The sequence below is a fragment of the Panulirus ornatus genome, chromosome 2 (genome assembly GCF_036320965.1).
Source record: "Panulirus ornatus isolate Po-2019 chromosome 2, ASM3632096v1, whole genome shotgun sequence".
NCBI classification, from domain to species: domain Eukaryota; kingdom Metazoa; phylum Arthropoda; class Malacostraca; order Decapoda; family Palinuridae; genus Panulirus; species Panulirus ornatus.
Genome location: NC_092225.1, coordinates 15859586 through 15884501, shown reverse-complemented (window position 1 = coordinate 15884501; position 24916 = coordinate 15859586). Strand labels below are relative to the sequence as shown.

The 24916-nt window shown below is 45.1% G+C and overlaps 1 protein-coding gene across 1 annotated transcript in view; it reads right to left on the bottom strand.

Moving 5' to 3' along the window:
* Positions 1-24916, bottom strand: part of LOC139753676 (uncharacterized) — a 607436-nt gene that overhangs the window by 473672 nt on the left and 108848 nt on the right. The gene's annotated exons all lie outside the window — the stretch shown is intronic.

Genomic DNA, 24916 nt, shown 5'->3' with positions numbered 1-24916 from the left:
TTTGTTTCCTGATTATCTTGTCCAGTATTTTGCAGACTACGACCTCAAAAAGTCGGCCTGAAATCTAGAGCAATTTCCTCACCTCCTTTCTTGAAAATGCGCACGACACTCGACAAACCCTGACCACCACTACACTAGAAACATATTGAACGGCCTGTCAAACGCATGCTCACTTCTTCAGCACATAAAGAGAGGCTTCATCAGTACCATGACCCTTGTATAGACGGTTCAAGGCTCTCTAGCTGTCGACTTCTGTATTTTCTAGTAATGTCAATGCTTTCCTCCCCATATCATGTCAATATTGTAGCAGTAGTGTCTTCCATCATGAAAAGCTATTTCAAACCTATCATTCCTTATGTGTTTTTCCATTCTCCTCTACAACTCTTCAATCCCCTGGCCTAATTAGCTGCTTTTGAACTGATAATTAACTCTTGATGGACCAATGGAAAACTTTTGTACCATCTCCTGCCTTGTCCACACTATTCAAAGTTCCTCTGTTTCTCCTTTCATGTCTTGTTCTATTCATCCATTCTTCTCCCATACCTTTTAAATACAGTTGACAGTTTTCATCAAACCAGTTACCTCTTTTCTGACCTTTCTTCTCTACTTGCATCTACAGCCACCCACGATCTACCTACTTCACTTTAGATTTCACTATCTGTACTCAAAGGATGAAACATAAGGATGAACCAGTGCAAAACTCTTGCCCCGACAGAGGGCAATCCGTCACTTACTTATGGTAGTAATTAGCACGTCCTTAATTATCGTATTAATTAGCACGTCCTTAATTATGGTAATAATTAGCACGTCCTTAATTAATGCAAAACCAACATCTGCCGGCCGTCCTGGCACATAAACACAATCAATACAATTATCACGGGTCGGAGACCTCCTGCAGCGCTGATAACTCAGGAACATGAGCACCAAACTATATTATTACACTAATGAGCGATTACCCAGGGAACCCTTACGAAGTCTCGCACCATCAGCGTGCGTTGCCAGGAGAAGATTACCATCTTAACAGATGGTCTTATCGTGAAGCCCCAGCATCTTCTAGTGTTCCATCCAGAAGGGAGGTTTAACAAACCCTTGAGCGATAGTGTTTGACGCTGGAGCATCTTGGTGCAACCTGCGGACGTAATGGTCTGGCTTTCGACCTTTGAGTTACGATAGTCTGGCCTTCGACCCCTGAGTTACGACAGTCTGGCCTTCGACCCTTGAGTTACGATGGTCTGACCTTCGACCCTTGAGTTACGATGGCCTGGTCTTCGACCCTTGAGTTACGATGGTCTGGCCTTCGACCCTTGAGTTACGATGGTCTGGCCTTCGACCCTTGAGTTACGATGGTCTGGCCTTCGACCCTTGAGTTACGATGGTCTGGCCTTCGACCCTTGAGTTCCGATGGTCAGGCCTTCGACCCCTGAGTTACGATGGCCTGGCCTTCGACCCTTGAGTTACGATGGTCTGGCCTTCGACCCTTGAGTTACGATGGTCTGGCCTTCGACCCTTGAGTTCCGATGGTCAGGCCTTCGACCCCTGAGTTACGATGGCCTGGCCTTCGACCCCTGAGTTACGTTGGCCTGGGTTAAAGGACAGACCATCATATTCAAGGGTAATACCGTTCGGTTTAAGGTGTCGTGCTCAAGAGTCAAATCATTGCACTCCAGAGAGGTGAGGTCGTGCCTAAGAGTGTGATACCATGATGCTCAAGGGTCACACCGTCGTGCAAAAAAAAAAAAAGAAAGACATTCGAGAGCAAGTCCAGACGAAGAGCTTCGGGACTCCATCTTCAGATACTTGGCGAGAGAGTACCTACTCCCTCAGACTCACAGGAACACTTCCCAGGAGCACAGAGTCCTAGAAAAATGCCATGAACAAGGAGCCTACCAACCCAAACAAAACAACCTACCTATAAATCTTGAGGCTGAGTTGATAATCCAAAAACTCAACAGTCCTTCCTACCAACTCCTACAGCCTGGGCAAATAAAGTAGGATCTGGACGTGTTCATTGCGTCCATATGTTCTACCTAGCGAATCCAATAACCAACTAACCAATATCTTGAGAGTTTTCAGATCGTCATTCTCCGCTGTTTTAATACTGGGAATGGCTGGAGGACAGAAGACGTAACTCTATAAATCTCTCTGATAAAAAGTTCAGCTCTCCTGATGGACTTTACGCAAGTGTCTTCATCTATATAGAGGGATTTGGCATTCAAGGATACAATCATTATCCTCCAGCAGATAACCTCTTCATAAACCATCAGGTCTCTTATCTGTCTCTTCCATGTACTGTCGCCCAACAGATAACCTCGTCACAGACCATCAGGTCTTCTGTTATCTGTCTTGTCTTCTGTCATCTGTCTTTCCTACATACTGTCCTCCAGCAGTTAACTTCGTCAAAGACAATCCTCTGTTTCCTGGCTTTCCGTCGTGTCCCACGTAGCAACACTCGCTAAAACTCAACCAAGTCTTTCCTAAGCAGGTACGTCGCGCTATAAGAAAACCTGATCAACATCTACCCTGGTATTATGAGGAGGGACATGTAGATCTTCAGTTCTCCACAGGGAAACGAGGAAACAGACATGCAATAATACGAAAACCACAAGAACGCGGATGTAATGCTCTCACAATCGCCCTAACCAAACACTCTACAACCATCTGGGCAACATGAGCAAACACTCTACAACCATCTGGGCAACATGAGCAAACACTCTACAACCATCTGGGCAACATGAGCAAACACTCTACAACCATCTGGGCAACATGAGCAAATAGACCACAACCTTCACTGAGTGATCATCATCACTCTCGCATTTTCGAATCATTCCTGGCCATTTTCCAAAAGGAGCCCAAAAAACTATCTATCTATCAGGTTAGACCCCCGCCACCTGTAACGAGTCTCCATGATGTGGAAATTCACCATAGGAGACCCCTAGAACGCCGTTCAAAAGGACCCCTGCGTATTATCAAAAGGCGTTAAGAGGATTCATTAAGATAGCAACAGCTGGTGAAACCCAATTAAATCATTGGTGCTTAATACCTATTCAGCGCTTGAGTGTTTAGTTTCCAGTCTCTGGGGTGTGAAGTGATGAATGTTCAGAAACTCAGGGAATGTTCAGAAACTCAGGGGATTGTGTTCAACGTTCAGACACTTTATGTGTTCATGTTCAGAATCTGGGGGATGTTGTGTTCAGTGTTCAACTACCACAGGTGTAGTGCTTCTATCTTCACACTGGGTGCGAAGCTTCGAAGAGCAAAGAAATATATGACCAATGCAACGACTCGTTTGTGTGAACGACCAATGCAACGACTCGTTGGCGTAAACGACCGATGCAACGACTCGTTTTTGTAAACGACCAATGCAACGACTCGTTTGTGTAAACGACCGATGCAACGACTCGTTGGTGTAAGTTTATGCAAAGCAACAGAAATAAGCATGCAAAAGGAGCAACAGAAGCATGTGTGAAAAGGAACGAGAGAATTAAGTATGCATATGAGCAACAGAGGTATGCAAATGAGCATGAGTAAGAGAAATGACAAGACGTCGAACTTTACAACAGGAGAGAGGTATGGTACAACGGTATACAAACTAACACGGTACGGTAACACGATGTAACGGTACAATTGGTACGACGGTACACAAAACTGACACGGTACGGTAACACGATGTAACGGTACAATTGGTACGACGGTACACAAAACTGACACGGTACGGTAACACGATGTAACGGTACAATTGGTACGACGGTACACAAAACTGACACGGTACGGTAACACGATGTACCGGTACAATGATGATAATGAGGACTATACATTAATGTTCACTGGTACATGGATAACCTTTAAGCGCAACGGTACGATTTTTGAGCACGACGGTACGGCCTTCAAGCACGGCAGTGCATTCTTTGAGTATGACGGCACGGCCTTTGACCTGACCCATAAGGGTCGGATGAACGGCTAGGCCCTCATACCGTTCGTGCTCGAGGGTGCTTCGGCTGTGCTACAAGGACGTATAACGCAGCAATAACGCAATGGAGCGACGCTACAACAGGATACAAATCCAACATGGCAACGGCAAGACGACCCAACCAACATGGCAACCGTGTGCTGGCTAATGTGATGGCAGCGCAGCCCAACGGGATGGTGTTAGAGAGAAGGTTATGAATAGATAATGGTAGAGAGAGAGAGAGAGAGAGAGAGAGAGAGAGAGAGAGAGAGAGAGAGAGAGAGAGAGAGAGAGAGAGGGAGAGAGAGAGAGCTAAGGACACATGGTATAGGGAAATGTTGAAGTGGAGGTATGAGGAATGGTGAAGATGTGTATGTGGCAGGTGTCAGGAGGTGGACACACATGGGGAGAGGGGTTATAGTTGTGAAGGTAAATGTTGGAGATCTACTGCCTACTGCGGTGTATATAAGTGGCAGGTATTAGGAGGAAGACTGGTACATGTCTCGACAGCACACGCAGGGAGGAAGAGGAAGAGGAAGAAGAAGAAGAAGAAGAAGAAGAAGAAGAAGAAGAAGAAGAAGAAAAGGAAGAAGAAGAAGAAGAAGAAGAAGAAGAAGAAGAAGAAGAAGGTATATATATAAAGTAGGGCATAACGAATATATCGACGTTACATTGAGGCATGAGGAAAATAGGACAGAAGACAAGAGGGAACCACAGATTTGGAAGCAGAGAAAGATTCACTGGGGGATCAGAGCAGACGGAGGAGGAGCAACGTCAACAGAAGGAGTGAGATCAACGAGAAGAACACGGAGGATGAAGGGGTAAGCTCGAGAGACAGAAGAGGAAAAAGGCTTAAATGAAGAGGAAGAGGAGGAAGAAGGGTAAATGAGCCCACGATACGCCACGAAACGATTATATATATATATATATATATATATATATATATATATATATATATATATATATATATATATATATATATATATATATTATTTCATCCCAGGGGATAGGGGAGAAAGAATACTTCCCACGTATTCCCTGCGTGTCGTAGAAGGCGACTAAAAGGGGAGGGAGCGGGTGGCTGGAAATCCTCCCCTCTCATTTTTTTTTAATTTTCCAAAAGAAGGAACAGAGAAGGGGGCCAGGTGAGGATTTTCCCTCTAAGGCCCAGTCCTCTGTTCTTAACGCTACCTCGCAAACGCGGGAAATGGCGAATAGTATGAAAAAAAAAAAAAAAATATATATTATTTATTTATTTATCTATTTATATATATACTTACGTTACATGTTCTATCTACGCTGGTCTCTGAGGCTCTTCTCTATCCCGGCAGTCGTCCACATCCAAGCTTTTTGCGGTAATGGCCTGTTATACCAGGCTGTTTGATGCTGCACTCTACATATAGTGTGGGCCATAAGACCTGATCGATCTACTACACCCTAAGAAGCAAAAAACGTATCCCATTCCCATTTTGGAGGAAGTCTTGGGGGAACCTGACATATGGTGTTTGGAGTACCTGCCTGCAGCAGACTGACGAGATCTGTGCCTCGGAGGTAGAGAACTCAGGAATAAATAAATGAGGTGCGACATTCACTGAGAATGAACTGAGTAAATGAGTACGGGACATATGAGTAAATGAGACGAGACATATGAGTAAATGAGACGGGACATACGAGGTGCGACATTCACTGAGAATGAACTGAGTAAATGAGTACGGGACATATGAGTAAATGAGTAAATGAGACGGGACCTACTCATGAGCACTTGTCTCTGAGGCGCAGTTTAGTGAACGTGAGGACACTAGATTAGGGGAGAGACGAGGAAATCATACATCAAGTCGGTTAAGGGAGGTGGAGGCAAAACATCGAACTAAATGCGTATATGAAGAGATGACGACCGCAGGGCATACATGACCACGTATCATGCAAGTGGCAGGGAGACAGGTCAACACTAAAGATGTGTGGAACTTGTAATCATCTTAAAGAGTTCCCTTAATGGTAAGGGAGCTTGTTCGAGATCAAAACGGAGGTGGCAATGGGTCATCTAAAATGGAAGTGGGATTGTAACAGACCTATATAAGTTCCTAATGAGGAAGAAACATGCGAGTGAGATGGTGCTGCTGTCTAAAAGAAGATGTAAATCTGACATTACATACGAGGAAAAGCAAGTATCTCGGTTTAGACGAAGAGGAACTGCCCGAGCACATGACTGTCCAGATGAGGAATAAATGGAGGTTGTGAGGGAGTTTAAGACATCTGGCGGGGGATGATCAGGGAGGATGGCTGAGGTACTGTGTAGTGTGAGGTGTGTAATGAAGTTAAGGTGGCGCTCTGCCAGGCGTTGCAAACGAGAAGTCCTTCGGTGTGGTGTTGGCAAGGAACCTGCACGATGTATGGACGTAGAAGTGCGAGGTTTCGAGAGAGAGAGAGAGAGAGAGAGAGAGAGAGAGAGAGAGAGAGAGAGAGAGAGAGAGAGAGAGAGAGCAACACACCACAAATATCAGTCGAGCACCACACTTATAAATCCCACACGTACGTCTGGTGGCGGCACCAACACATCCCCACCACCAGCGGAGTTGCATCCCGACCCTCCTTCCCTCCCTCCATCCATCCATATTTCCCTCCTCTCCCTCACTCTCTACCAACCGTTCCCTCCCACTTGTTTGATCAACCGTAATAGACACTCTTCCTCAGTTCTTTAACTTTATTTCAGTATCAAAGTATTTCGATCGAAAATTGACTTGGGGAGAGAAAGAGAGAGGGAGGGGGAGAGAGAAAGGGGGGGGGGGGAGAGTAGAGGGGAGAAGGGGTGAGTGGTTGGGGGCTAAGGGGCGACTTCAAAGGCCTCTACCATTCCATTTCTCCCTCACCCCACCCCACGCCCACCACCCCCTCTGAAGAACGGAAGTGACGTCTCTCTCCCCATTTTCCATCGTTAATTCGCCAGGATATGAAACATCGTGCGCAGGAGTTTACCCCATCTGGGTTACAGTGGGGGGGTGTTCCAAGCTCAGATGAAGCGAGAGGCTCAGACAGATCTCAATATGCTCCTTTAACTCCCCGAGGACGACGGTGCGATCCTTGAGCAAGAAGATAAGGCCCTTGTGCACAACGACGATACGGCCCTTTAGGATGATTGTACGACCCTTGAGCACGTAGGTACAGGCCTTCAGCATGATGGTAACGCCTTTGTACACGAAGGTACGACCCATGAGTACGACGGTACGGCCCTTGAGCAAGACGGTGCGACTCTTGCGCACGACGGTACGATCCTTGAACACGACGGCTCGATCCCTTCAGCAAGACAGTACGATCCTGGAGCGCGACGGTACGATCCTTGAGCACGACAGCTCGATCCTTCAGCAAGACGGTACGATCCTGGAGCACGACGGTACGCCCCTTGTGTACAATTCCATGACCCTTGGCCTCACCCTTATCTGGGGTTCATCAAAACGCGAGGTCATCACGCCCAAGGGTCGTACCGCCGTGGTCAAGGGGAACATCGTCGAAGCGATGCGATTGGACAAGCGGCCAACAAAAATGTAGATGTTCAAAACATGTACTTCTTACAAAGAGTCAGTACAGAGTTGAATACACGTATTGGTTGAAACTCCTATGAGATATACGTTACAAAATCCATCTCCTCGCTTCGGACTTCTATGCCAGAAGATAAATATAACCGATACTGATAAGGAACAGTGATAAGAAACTGTTAAAGTGTTCATTTCAATTCCCTAGAGAGGGGGGCGTTGAAATATGAGCATGGCAGCAATTTCCGGTACACCGTTTTCTCTTCCGATGGCTAACTTTTAAAAAGCCTTATTACAGAAGAGTTCCAGAAGAGCTGCGTGCTGGGAATGGAGGCAGCAAGCCAGCTGTGTGTGTGTGTGTGTGTGTGTGTGTGTGTGTGTGTGTGTGTGTGTGTGTGTGTGTGTGAAGACGCTGCAGAAGACGAGCATATCGTCAATGTAATTCAAGAACACGTGGGATGAAAACATTCCACCTCTTGAGAGACAATCTTGAGATCCAGCTTTCGGCGACAGGATGATTTTGGGTTCCCAAAGAACGAGACCGTCTCTCTTAAGCAGAAGCAGCAGCAGTAGCAGTAGTAGTAGCTGTAGCGGCAGCAGTAGTGGCAGTAGTAGTAGCTGTAGCAGCAGCAGCAGTGGAAGTAGCAGTAGTAGTAGCAGCAGCAGGACGGCCACCGTCCCTAACAAAACAGAAGAGAAATTCTTCTCTCTCTCTTTTTTCACGTATTTGTGTTTCCAGCCAGTGAGGCGGAGACTGCCAGTGGACGCACCACGAAGACGGTCTCTCTCTCTCTCTCTCTCTCTCTCTCTCTCTCTCTCTCTCTCTCTCTCTCTCTCTCTCTCTCCAAATTCCAGTTTCTTTCCGATCCATCTACAGCATTTCACAAAGGCTTCTGCCACTCCAAGCCTTCGTTATTTCCAGTAGCAGTGAGATGTAGACTCCTTTGGATCGTGAAGTTCTTCGATGACGGTAGACTGTGGTCCTCCTAGCGACAGAGCCTCGCCGAAGACTTACTTGCCACTCTTGGGTTTAACCTCGGAGGAGGCGGAGTCCGGTAGCACACCTTTGACGCACCACAGATATAAAAACTGGGATTCAAAACAGAGGCGATATGAGGAGGACTTCGTGAGTATCCTTCTGGTCAAGCCACGGCCTGGAAACTCTGGAACACGGCAGGTAACACAGCAGCGACCACAGTAGCGCGTTCCAGGTGTGAGGGAGGGCAGTAATATTGCCGCCGATCAATCAATACCTGGAGTTCGGGGGAAGAAGAGGCCTCTAAGCAGCCGAAGGAAAGGGAGGAGGAGGGGAGGAACTTATAAACAGCCGTCGTCGACAGCGGTCACTTAATATCGGGGCACGGAGGTGAGGATCGTCCTTATATACCGGTGTGTGACAGCACTATATGTAATCCAGTCTTTAAGAAGTGGGGTGAGGGGCGGGAGCGGGGCTCTCCTCAGGAGCTTCCCCGTAAACACCGCGCCTCAATTCAATTAATAAAATGAGAAAGACATAATTTGGCAATATTTCTCCCCGCGGAGGACTAGCTCCAGGAGGAGGAAGACAGAAAATATACAGTTGGCTACAAGGTAGTATCCTACCAACGAGAATATATATATATATATATATATATATATATATATATATATATATATATATATATATATATATATATATATAGGTATTAAGAATATATGGTGTGGGAGGCAAGTTGTTAGAAGCAGTGAAAAGTTTTTATCGAGGATGTAAGGCATGTGTACGTGTAGGAAGAGAGGAAAGTGATTGGTTCTCAGTGAATGTAGGTTTGCGGCATGGGTGTGTGATGTCTCCATGGTTGTTTAATTTGTTTATGGATGGGGTTGTTAGGGAGGTGAATGCAAGAGTTTTGGAAAGAGGGGCAAGTATGAAGTCTGTTGGGGATAAGAGAGCTTGGGAAGTGAGTCAGTTGTTGTTCGCTGATGATACAGCGCTGGTGGCTGATTCATGTGAGAAACTGCAGAAGCTGGTGACAGAGTTTGGTAAAGTGTGTGAAAGAAGAAAGTTAAGAGTAAATGTGAATAAGAGCAAGGTAATTAGGTACAGTAGGGTTGAGGGTCAAGTCAATTGGGAGGTAAGTTTGAATGGAGAAAAACTGGAGGAAGTAAAGTGTTTTAGATATCTGGGAGTGGATCTGGCAGCGGATGGAACCATAGAAGCGGAAATGGATCATAGGGTGGGGGAGGGGGCGAAAATCCTGGGAGCCTTGAAGAATGTGTGGAAGTCGAGAACATTATCTCGGAAAGCAAAAATGGGTATGTTTGAAGGAATAGTGGTTCCAACAATGTTGTATGGTTGCGAGGCGTGGGCTATGGATAGAGTTGTGCGCAGGAGGGTGGATGTGCTGGAAATGAGATGTTTGAGGACAATGTGTGGTGTGAGGTGGTTTGATCGAGTAAGTAACGTAAGGGTAAGAGAGATGTGTGGAAATAAAAAGAGCGTGGTTGAGAGAGCAGAAGAGGGTGTTTTGAAATGGTTTGGGCACATGGAGAGAATGAGTGAGGAAAGATTGACCAAGAGGATATATGTGTCGGAGGTGGAGGGAACGAGAAGTGGGAGACCAAATTGGAGGTGGAAAGATGGAGTGAAAAAGATTTTGTGTGATCGAGGCCTGAACATGCAGGAGGGTGAAAGGATGGCAAGGAATAGAGTGAATTGGATCGATGTGGTATACCGGGGTTGACGTGCTGTCAGTGGATTGAATCAGGGCATGTGAAGCGTCTGGGGTAAACCATTGGAAAGCTGTGTAGGTATGTATATTTGCGTGTGTGGACGTATGCATATGCATGTGTATGGGGGTGGGTTGGGCCATTTCTTTCGTCTGTTTCCTTGCGCTACCTCGCAAACGCGGGAGACAGCGACAAAGCAAAAAAAAAAAAAAAAATATATATATATATATATATATATATATATATATATATATATATATATATATATATATATATATATTCTTTTTTTTTTTTTTTTATACTTTGTCGCTGTCTCCCGCGTTTGCGAGGTAGCGCAAGGAAACAGACGAAAGAAATGGCCCAACCCCCCCCCCCCCCCATACACAAGTATATACATACGTCCACACACGCAAATTTACATACCTACACAGCTTTCCATGGTTTACCCCAGACGCTTCACATGCCTTGATTCAATCCACTGACAGCACGTCAACCCCGGTATACCACATCGCTCCAATTCACTCTATTCCTTGCCCTCCTTTCCCCCCGCTTTTTCAGGGCCCCCTCACAAAAAAAACTTTTTTTCCCACTTAATATATATATATATAAATATATATATTATTATTTATAAATATTTTATATATATATAATTATATATATATATTAATTTTCCAAAAGAAGGGGAAAAAGAGAAGGGGGGCCGGTGAGGATATTCCCTAAAGGTCCATCCTTGCTCTTAACGCAACCTTCAAGCGGGGGATGGCAATAGATGAAAGAAAAGAAAAAATAGGGGGGGGAGGGGGGGAAAATTTTGGGCCTTGAAAAAATGGTGGGAAATCGAGAAATTACTCGGAAAGCAAAAATGGGGGGGTTGAAGGGTATGGACCAAAAAGTTTTATTTGCGGGCGGGGCTATGGGTAGAGATGTGCGCAGGGGATGGATGTTGGGGAAAAGAATGTTTAGAAAAGTTGGTGTGAGGTGGTTTGATCGGTAAGTAACGTAAGGGAAAGGGGATGGTGGGGAAAAAAAAAAGCGTGGTTGAGAGAGCAGAAGGGGTGTTTTGAAATGGTTTGGGCACATGGGGAGAATGAGTGAGGAAAGATTGACCAAGAGGATATATGTGTCGGAGGTGGAGGGAACGAGAAGTGGGAGACCAAATTGGAGGTGGAAAGATGGAGTGAAAAAGATTTTGTGTGATCGAGGCCTGAACATGCAGGAGGGTGAAAGGATGGCAAGGAATAGAGTGAATTGGATCGATGTGGTATACCGGGGTTGACGTGCTGTCAGTGGATTGAATCAGGGCATGTGAAGCGTCTGGGGTAAACCATTGGAAAGCTGTGTAGGTATGTATATTTGCGTGTGTGGACGTATGCATATGCATGTGTATGGGGGTGGGTTGGGCCATTTCTTTCGTCTGTTTCCTTGCGCTACCTCGCAAACGCGGGAGACAGCGACAAAGCAAAAAAAAAAAAAAAAATATATATATATATATATATATATATATATATATATATATATATATATATATATATATATATATATATTCTTTTTTTTTTTTTTTTATACTTTGTCGCTGTCTCCCGCGTTTGCGAGGTAGCGCAAGGAAACAGACGAAAGAAATGGCCCAACCCCCCCCCCCCCCCCCATACACAAGTATATACATACGTCCACACACGCAAATATACATACCTACACAGCTTTCCATGGTTTACCCCAGACGCTTCACATGCCTTGATTCAATCCACTGACAGCACGTCAACCCCGGTATACCACATCGCTCCAATTCACTCTATTCCTTGCCCTCCTTTCACCCTCCTGCATGTTCAGGCCCCGATCACACAAAATCTTTTTCACTCCATCTTATATATATATATATATATATATATATATATATATATATATATATATATATATATATATATATATATATATATATATATATTAATTTTCCAAAAGAAGGGACAGAGAAGGGGGCCAGGTGAGGATATTCCCTCAAAGGTCCAGTCCTCTGCTCTTAACGCAACCTTGCTAATGCGGGAGATGGCGAATAGTATGAAAGAAAAAGAAAGAATAGGGTGGGGGAGGGGGCGAAAATTTTGGGAGCCTTGAAAAATGTGTGGAAGTCGAGAACATTATCTCGGAAAGCAAAAATGGGTATGTTTGAAGGAATAGTGGTACCAACAATGTTGTATGGTTGCGAGGCGTGGGCTATGGATAGAGATGTGCGCAGGAGGATGGATGTGCTGGAAATGAGATGTTTGAGGAAAATGTGTGGTGTGAGGTGGTTTGATCGAGTAAGTAACGTAAGGGTAAGAGAGATGTGTGGAAATAAAAAGAGCGTGGTTGAGAGAGCAGAAGAGGGTGTTTTGAAATGGTTTGGGCACATGGAGAGAATGAGTGAGGAAAGATTGACCAAGAGGATATATGTGTCGGAGGTGGAGGGAACGAGAAGAGGGAGACCAAATTGGAGGTGGAAAGATGGAGTGAAAAAGATTTTGTGTGATCGGGGCCTGAACATGCAGGAGGGTGAAAGGAGGGCAAGGAATAGAGTGAATTGGAGCGATGTGGTATACAGGGGTTGACGTGCTGTCAGTGGATTGAATCAAGGCATGTGAAGCGTCTGGGGTAAACCATGGAAAGCTGTGTAGGTATGTATATTTGCGTGTGTGGACGTGTGTATGTACATGTGTATGGGGGGGGGGGGTTGGGCCATTTCTTTCGTCTGTTTCCTTGCGCTACCTCGCAAACGCGGGAGACAGCGACAAAGTATAAAAAAAAAAAAAAATATATATATATATATATATATATATATATATATATACATATATATATATATATATATATATATATATATGTGTGTGTGTGTGTGTGTGTGTGTGTGTGTGTGTGTGTGTGTGTGTGTGTGTATCACGTAACGCCCTCCAACAGCAAGGATTCGAACCAGGACTTTTTGCATAGGAAAGCAAAAATAAAAATCAACATATATTGCCTACCTCGTGTAATAACTTCACTTTACCAAAAGTGTAAAGATAGATGACGGTTTCTCTCAGTTTTACTTCTATGTTCTTACGAGAGACTAAACTCCATCAGGTTCATATTTTACCAGGAAGCAAACATAAAAGTACTTTGAAAACTTTCGCGAATAATTGGCTAAATAAGTACGAGACGTGTGATGACTGGGTTTATGACCCTATCAAAGAGAGAGAGAGAGAGAGAGAGAGAGAGAGAGAGAGAGAGAGAGAGAGAGAGAGAGAGAGAGAGAGAGAGAAAGAGAGGAGGGAAAGGGGGATGTAAAAGGTAAAAACATGGAGAAGGATTTAAGATGGATGTAAAAGGATGACGAAGGAGTTCATACGAATACAAAAAAAAAAGTTCACCCTTACCTTCCCACTTCATCCACCTGGGCTCACAGATCCATCCCCCACCACCACCACCACCACCACCACTAACCCCACCAAACACCACACTGACAACAATATATATATAACACACCTGTATGACCCGATAAGCACTAACCAACAGCTACCCTAAACTCAAGTCTCAAACACCACCTCACCTGACAGAACAGACAACTTACCCGAAGCCCCACTCCACCGAAACCGCAAACGAACATCATTCTCCACATGACAAACTACCTAACACAACCCACCAGAAAGTGAAAATACTTGAAGAAAATAAACACAAAATACAACTACGATTTCTCAGTATTTCAAAACCACAACATCAGAACTTTACTGGCACCTCTTTAACCTCGGCAACACGACGACAACTTCCACAAAGAGGAAAAATCCCCCCCTCTTTTTTTTGTCTCCCTCCTTCTTTTAATTCCAGGAATAATAATACTGAAGACACACACAACCAGTCCACCGGAGAAGTGGGTAATATCCGCGGTCGTCCACCCACGGCCAGAGTGACTCACTCACCAACAACAGGGGGACTCTCGTCGTCAATACTGGAGGAACAACAGAATCCAGGCAGTAGCCAGCCAGACAAAAGGCCTCCTCCACCACCACCGCCTCCTCCGCCTCCTGGAACTCACACTAAGAGTCCTCTCGTCATGGAAGGCCGCAACCACCACACCAGTTTTATCTCTGACAAGAAATTTTTGTGTCAGGAGTTTCCTTTTTATGAGATTTTGATTCCTTTATTCGAAATGTTTCATCCTTACGTGTATATATATATATATATATATATATATATATATATATATATATATATATATATATATATATATATATACACATATATATATATATATACACACATATATATATATATATATATATATATATATATATATATATATATTATCCCTGGGGATAGGGGAGAAAGAATACTTCCCACGTATTCCCTGCGTGTCGTAGAAGGCGACTAAAAGGGAAGGGAGCGGGGGGCTGGAAATCCTTCCCTTTTTTTTTTTTTTTTTCTAAAAGAAGGAACAGAGAAGGGGCCAGGTGAGGATATTCCCTCAAAGGGCCAGTCCTCTGTTCTTAACGCTACCTCGCTATCGCAGGGAAATGGCGAATAGTATGAAAAAAAAAGAAATATATATATATATATATATATATATATATATATATATATATATATATATATATATATATATATATATATATACATATATATATATATTTTTTCTTTTTCTTTTTTTGCTTTGTCGCTGTCTCCCGCGTTTGCGAGGTAGCGCAAGGAAACAGACGAAAGAAATGGCCCAACCCACCCCCATACACATGTATACACATACGTCCACACACGCAAATATACATACCTACACAGCTTTCCATGGTTTACCCCAGACGCTTCACATGCCTTGATTCAATCCACTGACAGCACGTCAACCCCGGTATACCACATCGCTCCAATTCACTCTATTCCTTGCCCTCCTTTCACCCTCCTGCATGTTCAGGCCCCGATTACACAAAATCTTTTTCACTCCATCTTTCCACCTCCAATTTGGTCTCCCTCTTCTCCTGGCTCCCTCCACCTCCGACACATATATCCTCTTGGTCAATCTTTCCTCACTCATTCTCTCCATGTGCCCAAACCATTTCAAAACACCCTCTTCTGCTCTCTCAACCACGCTCTTTTTATTTCCACACATCTCTCTTACCCTTACGTTACTTACTCGATCAAACCACCTCACACCACACATTGTCCTCAAACATCTCATTTCCAGCACATCCATCCTCCTGCGCACAACTCCATCCATAGCCCACGCCTCGCAACCATACAACATTGTTGGAACCACTATTCCTTCAAACATACCCATTTTTGCTTTCCGAGATAATGTTCTCGACTTCCACACATTCTTCAAGGCTCCCAGAATTTTCGCCCCCTCCCCCACCCTATGATCCACTTCCGCTTCCATGGTTCCATCCGCTGCCAGATCCACTCCCAGATATCTAAAACACTTCACTTCCTCCAGTTTTTCTCCATTCAAACTCACCTCCCAATTGACTTGACCCTCAACCCTACTGTACCTAATAACCTTGCTCTTATTCACATTTACTCTTAACTTTCTTCTTTCACACACTTTACCAAACTCAGTCACCAGCTTCTGCAGTTTCTCACATGAATCAGCCACCAGCGCTGTATCATCAGCGAACAACAACTGACTCACTTCCCAAGCTCTCTCATCCCCAACAGACTTCATACTTGCCCCTCTTTCCAAAACTCTTGCATTCACCTCCCTAACAACCCCATCCATAAACAAATTAAACAACCATGGAGACATCACACACCCCTGCCGCAAACCTACATTCACTGAGAACCAATCACTTTCCTCTCTTCCTACACGTACACATGCCTTACATCCTCGATAAAAACTTTTCACTGCTTCTAACAACTTGCCTCCCACACCATATATTCTTAATACCTTCCACAGAGCATCTCTATCAACTCTATCATATGCCTTCTCCAGATCCATAAATGCTACATACAAATCCATTTGCTTTTCTAAGTATTTCTCACATACATTCTTCAAAGCAAACACCTGATCCACACATCCTCTACCACTTCTGAAACCACACTGCTCTTCCCCAATCTGATGCTCTGTACATGCCTTCACCCTCTCAATCAATACCCTCCCATATACTTTACCAGGAATACTCAACAAACTTATACCTCTGTAATTTGAGCACTCACTCTTATCCTCTTTGCCTTTGTACAATGGCACTATGCACGCATTCCGCCAATCCTCAGGCACCTCACCGTGAGTCATACATACATTAAATAACCTTACCAACCAGTCAACAATACAGTCACCCCCTTTTTTAATAAATTCCACTGCAATACCATCCAAACCTGCTGCCTTGCCGGCTTTCATCTTCTATATATATATATATATGAGAATACATAAGAAGACCTGATAACAAAACCTGATGGTCTATGATGGGGCTATCTACTGGAAGACAGTGCATAGGAAAGCCAGGTAACAGAAGACCTGATGGTCTATGACGAGCTTATCTGCTGGAAGGCAGTAATAGCATCCAAAATTCCCAGTCTATACAAAATGGACAGAGATCAGCGAAGTAGAAGAGAGTGGAATGAAAAAGAAGAAAGAAAAACTCTTGAGAGGAGAATCAGAGAGGCTTTTGAAGCACTAGGCAGGTCGGCGTCCCACAACACAGCAACCAACCATTCTTTCTGGCCCAATCTTGGCACATTTGCCCCCCCCCTCCACCCCCACCCTCCCGAAACAAGGCAATTCCCCGAGGGAGGATCGATCAGGAGACAGGACTAATGGAGACGTGTCTGGAATGTGACGACCACCCGTCTCCTTCTGTCAGAGATGCTACTCTCTCTCTCTCTCTCTCTCTCTCTCTCTCTCTCTAACTGCTCAGCTCAAGGGAACGGCATCTAGCTACATCATGTCACGTGGATACGAATCTACCATTTTTTCTCACCATCCTCATCGAAAGGTATCTTAAAAGAAAATCCAACTCTTTGGAATAGTTTCAGAAGCTTGACGAACAAAGAGAAAATACATAAGTTTATCAGGGAACCCCATACCTATCCCACAGCAACGAGAGAGGAACACAAGATCCCTTTCACTGCCAACAAAAGCAGGTCATATGTCACAGAAGACCCAGGAAGTATTCTGAGACCAAATGAATCTTCACACAAAGACAGTGAACACCAGAATATCAACACCGAATATCAAGGGAGGCAAATGGAAGCAATTACCAAGCAATGATGCTCCGTTTTCTAGGCTGAGCAAGGTAGAGATTAATAAAATAAGGATAAAAAGGAGACAGGAGTAGGTAGATATATCTGGGAGACGCTCTCCACGGATGGAAAGAAATATCGCCGGATCTTTGGCGGGGATTTGAAGGTGTGTGGATTAAGTCCAGAGACGAACGATACGAAGAACAGGAAGGTGGAGCTGGACAGGAGAACCGATGTGAGATACGCTCTAGTGTTGAGAGACAGAGAGACAGAGAGAGAGAGAGAGAGAGAGAGAGAGAGAGAGAAGGGGGATTCAGGATGAGTCAATTCTTCTTTTTTTCTTTTTTTTTTTTACTTCTAATGAATGTGTCAGAACCCCTCCAGAGAAAAGTGGCACAACAAACCCCCGATGAAACTGGTATAAACAACGAGGAAAAGTGTATGAAACTCCCCCAGAGAAACCGTCAGCAACCCCTGGAGAAAGTGTCAGCAACCCCCGGAGAAAACTCCTAAAAACCCACCACCCGGAGAAAGTGTCAGCAAGCAACCCCCCCGAAGAAAATGTCACTAAACCCCGGAGAAAATTTCAGCAAACCCCTCGGAGAAAATGTTAGACACCCCGATAAAACTGTAAAGGCACTGTCCGTTTTCTTGAGAAGCACTTAGTCTAATCTACGCCAGTGCCTGGGAGTTAGACGACCAGTTATAATATACTCGGTAAACACAACGGAAGACGGCGAATGCAATGGAAAACGGTCGTGCCAATATAGAAAACGAGTTCGACAACGGAGCGAAGACATGGCCAAGAGACGCAGGGGAGGACGAGACAATGAGTAAGACGCAGGAAGACACTAGTGGTGGAAAAGCGAAGGATACTTATATTCATGGAGGCACGAGAAGGTATGGGAGTAGCTGAGACACCGCCTTCTATGTTCAAGGGAACACATACAGACGCTTCGAGGTGAAGAGGAGAGGAGAGGAGAGGAGGAGAGAGAGAGAGAGAGAGAGAGAGAGAGAGAGAGAGAGAGAGAGAGAGAGAGAGAGAGAGAGAGAGAGAGAGAGAGAGAGACAGGACAGAGGAAGATCGAGAGAATAAGAGAGAAAATGAGAGTGTGTGTATGAATGAGCGCGGGGCACTGTGGACGTACACTATGAGCCAGCCAGTTTCAATGCTGTGTGCGGTACACTAGCAAGCAGATTACCAGAAATCATCCAAAATATCACTTTTATACGTATTCTTCGTTTGACGGGGGGAACCAAAAGACCCATTTTTTCCCCCCCCACCCAACGACCACATAAACGACACGTAATTACAGCTTGTCCCCCCTGAGCTGAGGGGGTTTTCAATAAATACCCACTTTTAACAGCGAGGGTGAAAAGAACTCTCGGGTTAATTAAGCTATCGGTTCAGTTTTATCGTCGTTAAACGAATATCATGTGAGGACTTCAATGTCACTAAGAGTCATCAGATTACCTTTAATGATGCTCCCACCTCCAGTGTTTTGCTACTGATACTCAAGACTTAAATCATTCTCGGAGGAAGTTCCTTCTTTTTTTTTTGGCAGACGGGGTTGAGTCTGTCTGGAGGGTTGGCAGACTAGTGCCTCTTCCTTGTGGTGACTCACTGGGAAAGTTCAGGCATAAGGAAACAGCAAGCAGAGGCAAGCATAAGAGTCTTATATAGTTAATAAACTTTATACGCCCGCTCTCTTGATAGACGTTTATATGCACGGACCATCTCATAACTCATACATACACATATAGGGTACACAAGTATATATCTATCTCTCTATCTATCTATCTATCTATCTATATATATATATATATATATACATACGCCATCCCTTAATCCCTAACATACCGAAAAATCCACCACCATCACCAACATCCATTTACTCACACCATATCTCTACAAAAATATTCCTCCCCTTCCCTGATCTTCTTAACCACCCTTCTCCCCATCTGCTCGTAGCCCATCAGTCTTGCTACCACAGGCTACAGCAACCCCACAATCAACCACCAACCATCCTTACATAGAATTTCAACATGCCAATCTCGCTCCTCAACTCAAGTTCCTCCAGTGCCGGTAAAATGTCTTGCCCCCCTCACCATAGCACATGTAAGTTGAGGGGGTCTTAAATACACTAACTTAATTCGCTGTTACGACCCACTTTACCCCTTAAACCCACCTCTCAACAATGTCATTAACATCACAACCACCAGCGCCATCATTATCGATCACTATCAGCACCATCATGCCCACTCACTTCACCATCAGACACACTCACACGTCCCTCTCACCAACCAGTACACTGAGAGAACCTGGTGGAGTGGGAGGGGCGTCTGCCTCCTCCCCCTGCTTGATGTAATCCCCTCACCAGAATTATTTTCCCATCAAGTCCCAGTTACGGCAAGTTGCACCACTGCTTCATTGCCCTCGATAAATCAGAACCACGAAGTCCCTCTCACTCGCACGCTACGTGTGTGTGTGTGTGTGTGTGTGTGTGTGTGTGTGTGTATGTGTGATATGAGATGCAGGTAACGTAAAGGGATGTTAAGCACAAGTAATGAATAGTAACAACGACACTAGAATAGAATACATTAAACTCTTGAACACAACAGTACGACCCTTGAGCATAACGCTACTAAGGCCCTTAAGCACGATGGCACGACCTTGAAGCACCATGACACGACCCTTGAGCACAAACGGTACGACCCTTGATCAAGACGCTACTAAGGCCCTTAAGCACGATGGCACGACCTTGAAGCACCATGACACGACCCTTGAGCACGACGGTACGACCCCTGAGTACAACAATCAACACAACTAACGTATATCTAACTCAGGGGGCCACTGTTACATCAACACTCCTAGCGACCAGTTTATACTTAAAGCTTTTCCCCTCGATGTTCCATCTCCTTCTTTAATCTCATTATCATCAGCTTCAATCACCATTCAGCTTCACCGTCACAGCTTATTAAATCAATGCTGTCTTTAACAGAAATGTTTACAGGTGAGATGTCAAAAGACCCCTGAGGCATTAGCACTTTTCTGTGTCCTTCCTCTTCCCATCTTCTGCTCACAACTGGGCGTTCTTCCCATCATCCGACCATCCCTTACCAACAGCCCATTTGGATCAATCTCCAGCTACCAAATCTATCGTTTGCATCCTCGTCTACCATCTTATTATACTCTCCATCGTTGCCCTCATCTAACTCTGGCCGGCCTTCCTCCTTCAGAACCCCAGCTCCCTCCTCTACCCCATCTCACTTCCCCCTAACGCCCCTCCTCCTCCCGCCTCTCCTCCTTGCAACCCTCCCCACGTTTTCCTCTCCACCACCAGACTGTCTTGTGTGCCTCCCTCCGCCTCTCCTCTCTCCCCCCACCGTACGTCACATCCAAGACAAACTTAATTCCAGCTTGGCCTGGAGGTAGGTGACTCATCCCTCTCCCTCTCTCTTATCACCTCCTCTGCTTATACATTTATCATCCACTTGCTGTTCCCCTTCCATCTTTCTCGCATCTCATCACCTCCTTTGGTTCACTAAGTAGGAGCTACGCCTGTTGTTATATTTCATCTCATATACCATAACTACAGTTTCCCCATCCTTCTACGTAACCTTTGACTGTTTTACAATTATTAATCTCATTTCTTCATATCCACTATCTAATGATCTTCGTTTTCTTCATATCCACTATCTAATGATCTTCGTTTTCTTCATATCCACTATCTAATGATCTTCGTTTTCTTCATATCCACTATCTAATGATCTTCGTTATGACTATCAATCACTTGTGATAATTTCATTCCTCTCACATCACATTTATTATCTTTACGCCACACTTGATACCCGTAACATTCTTCACTTTATATACCTTCCTTTCATGCTTGTTGGCCTTTATCCCGCGTTAGCGAGGTGGCGCCAGGAACAGACGAAGAAATGGCCGCATTCGCTCACATCCATTCTCCAGCTGTCATGTGCAATGCACCGAAACCACAGCCCTCGACCTACAACCGGACCTCACAGACGTTTCCTTGGTTTCCCCCAACTGCTTCACATGACCTGAGTCAGTCCACTGACAGCACGTCGACCCCTATGCACCACATCGTTCCAAGTCATTCTATCCAAATTCCGTATTCGCCTTTCACCCTCTTTCATGTTCAGGCCCCTATCATTTAAAATCTGTTTCACTATTCTTCCATCTTCAAGTCTGTTTCCCCCCTTCTCTCTCTCTCTCTCTCTCTCTCTCTCTCTCTCTCTCTCTCTCTCTCTCTCTCTCTCTCTCTCTCTCTCTCTTCTTACTGGGGCATCACAACTGAAATTCTGTACTCTTATTTCTGTACATCTATGACCTAATATTTCCCCACTCATTACTTAAGCCTTCACCAGAACACTATTCTCACGGGACATTTACCAGAGGAAATAGCTGGTTTTCCCTTCCCCTTTCCCTCTTGCAGACCCAGTGGAGAAGGGTGTTGTCTGGCTCACCTCTCCACAACTCAAGACACCAAGCTCTCCCCATCCCTTCCTTGGCCCTGCAACACATAAAGGCGGGACCCGGCACTGAGTTATCGCGCTCCTACCTTACCTTTCTCATGCTAATGCCCTCCCATTCTCCAAATCCCTCTCGACTTAGCTTTACCCTTAAACTCTCCTCTATCAAACCCTCTTCCTCCCGCTAAAGTTAATTTCGCCCCACGGCTGGACAAAGAGCGCTGGAAACAGGGACGCGTCCTGTTCCACTCCACACTAACACGTCCCCCATAGGTTATGGCTCGGGAGTTGGTGGTGGTGGTGTCGTGTTAAAAGCAGTGACCAGATGATCATTGTGAGGTTCGGGTTCTCGTGAACGTCGACACTGTGGTTGAAGCTTGTGGCTGTGGTGGAGGTCTGTGTGTGTAATCATACGTGGTGATAGTGTTGTGGTGCTGGGGTGGGTGCGGCGCGGGGCTTAGGTTGGACTGGGGGCTGTGGCGGAGGTGAACAGGAGTGAAAGTCAAGTCTTCTTCTGTAAGCTGCAGTCATGCTGGAAAATACACCACACGGGAACACAATACCTTAATTGGACCCAAGTCCCTTAAAATGATGAAATGGCGAGTCGAAGAAGTGAAGACGAAGAGTAATAAAGATAATGGAAAGAAAAAAAAAAAGGGTAAATAAACTGCGCTCCTTTGGGTTAGTTACAGATCCTTCTACCTGAAGGTGGAAAGGTACAAGGAAGTGTGTGTGTGTGTGTGTGTGTGTGTGTGTGTGTGTGTGTGTGTGTGTGTGTGTGGAGGGGGGTGGGGAGACGAAGGGAATGCTGACGACGGCTGAGGAAACTGTGGTGAGTTCCAGTTCGTACGAGCGACCTTTTCCAGTACAGTCGGCTGGACGCAACCCAGCGAGTGGGATGGAATATTCAGACTCTCTCACCGGCGCAGAAATCTTTGAGAGAGTGACCGACTCGCAGCCCGTGTGTGTGTGTGCGAGAGAGAGAGAGAGAGAGAGAGAGAGAGAGAGAGAGAGAGAGAGAGAGAGAGAGAGAGAGAGGAGGGTGTGAGGAACGGCCTAGTCACGTACACACGAGGGTATAGGGGAGGGAGGGAGGGCCGTGCCAGAACGGACAGCTGAGGTCGTGGAGGAGTGGAAAGTACCAGTCACGTACAGTCAAGGAGGAAAAGGGGGGAGGGAGAGGGAGGAAGGGAAAGGCAGAAGACCCGCCCAATTACGGACAGTGTTGGGGAAGCCGGGGGAAGCCCCAGTCACGATTCTCACATACGACTGAAGTAGTAGTCTACATCTACGACAAATAAACTTACTATCAAATTAAATCATAATAACCATCAACAACAGCAACAACAACAACAACAAAAACAACAACAATAAACCAGTTATCCAAAATAAACTAAACCTTTTGAATATCAATTCATCTCCTTTCTTTTTCTTTCCCGAGTTCAACACCGGTGACCAGACAGCCTCTGTCTATCCTAGCAATCCACACCAGAACCAATCTTTGAGAGCCTCCTCCTCTTCTTCCTCTTCCTCCCACCATCTTTAGCGCCAGGGATCACAGGTTACACCAGCAGGAAGCGAAAAAATCGTCGGCAGCCCATCCAGACACTACCCGCTCACCCACCCCTTCCTCAACCACCACCCCCTTCCTTCATCCACCATTCCCCCCCAACATTGGTCTCCTCCTTCCCCCCCTAAACTCCCTCCTTTCTCCTCCCCAACTCCCCCTACCCACCTCTCCCCTCCCAGGGCGGCGCTGACTCATCCTCAATTCCAGAGAGGATGCGAAGGTAAGTGGTATGTAATCGTTGAACTTATAAACCAATAGCCAGACAGACACCCAAATTCATAACCTTTTTCTTGTGTTATTTTTTTACCAAAAACATTCATGTTGTGTGGTAATGTATTTTATAACGTGGGGTAATGTATTTTATAACGTGGGGTAATGTATTTTATAACGTGGGGTAATGTATTTTATTTTTTTCCGTATCCATCTCAAAAAGTTTAAGTAAAAAAAAATATCAAAAAGTTCGACATACAAGCAAAGCTTTGAACTTTTTTTTGGGGGGGGGGGAGGGAGCACAAATATATTCGAATTTTATTTTTTCATGAGAGGAAACAGAAAAGGTCAACACAGCTCTCGTTTGTGATGGCGTTGGTGAGCACGACGCGTCACGCAAAGCTCTTCCACACCAGCACCTCCCAGCCAACACACAACCTACGATGAAATAGAAAGAAAAAATCACAAACCCCATTTTCCTTATTAAAGGAACATATATGCGAGCAGCAGCTCGGTTATATATATATATATAAAAAAAAAGAATCCCCATTTTCTATATCCGTAGCTACTTAATTTGTAGTCAAATACAGTAGCAGCGAGGTAACCAATTCTCTGGTATTTTCTTGTAAGTTCTACTGAGTGTCATGCATGGTTATAATTGACAGACAGAACCCAACATTATAGCATCATTCGTCTGTCAGTCTGGCTGTCAGACGTGTTTCGCCACCTCCTCTGTCTGTCTGTCTGCGTGACACATTACTGTCCACGTACCGTCTCAAACGTCTTGATCTCCGTCCCTGTTCGAAGCGTCATGATGAGTTTCAAGTCTTCTGTCTTCACTCCTGAGACACGAAGGGGCCAGACAGGCAGTAAAAACGTCTGGGTTCAACTGGTGGTTCCCAAAAATGACGCTGTCGGGCCTTTCCGACCCTACGAGTCGATAGACTTCGGGCCTTTACGACCCTACGAGTCGATAGACTTGCACCAAAGAAAAAACAAACATCGAATCGTTGATGAATATCAATATCCCTCCTTCATATTCCTCCCTGAGTCAACTTCACATAGTCCTCCCCCTTGATCAACCCTACGTCGCTTCCACCCTGGCGATATTGTGTCCCTGATTCTCATTTTCAGGTCCTGCCTTAACTCCTCCAAATTTTCTATCACCGTTCTTTTCATCTCCGCCTTTCTTATTCTTCTTTCCCACCTACTTTCTTCCCCGTTCTATTCCTGTCTTACTTCTTCTCATGCACTTTCCTCTTCTTCTTCCTCCTCCTTCTCCTCACTTCCCTT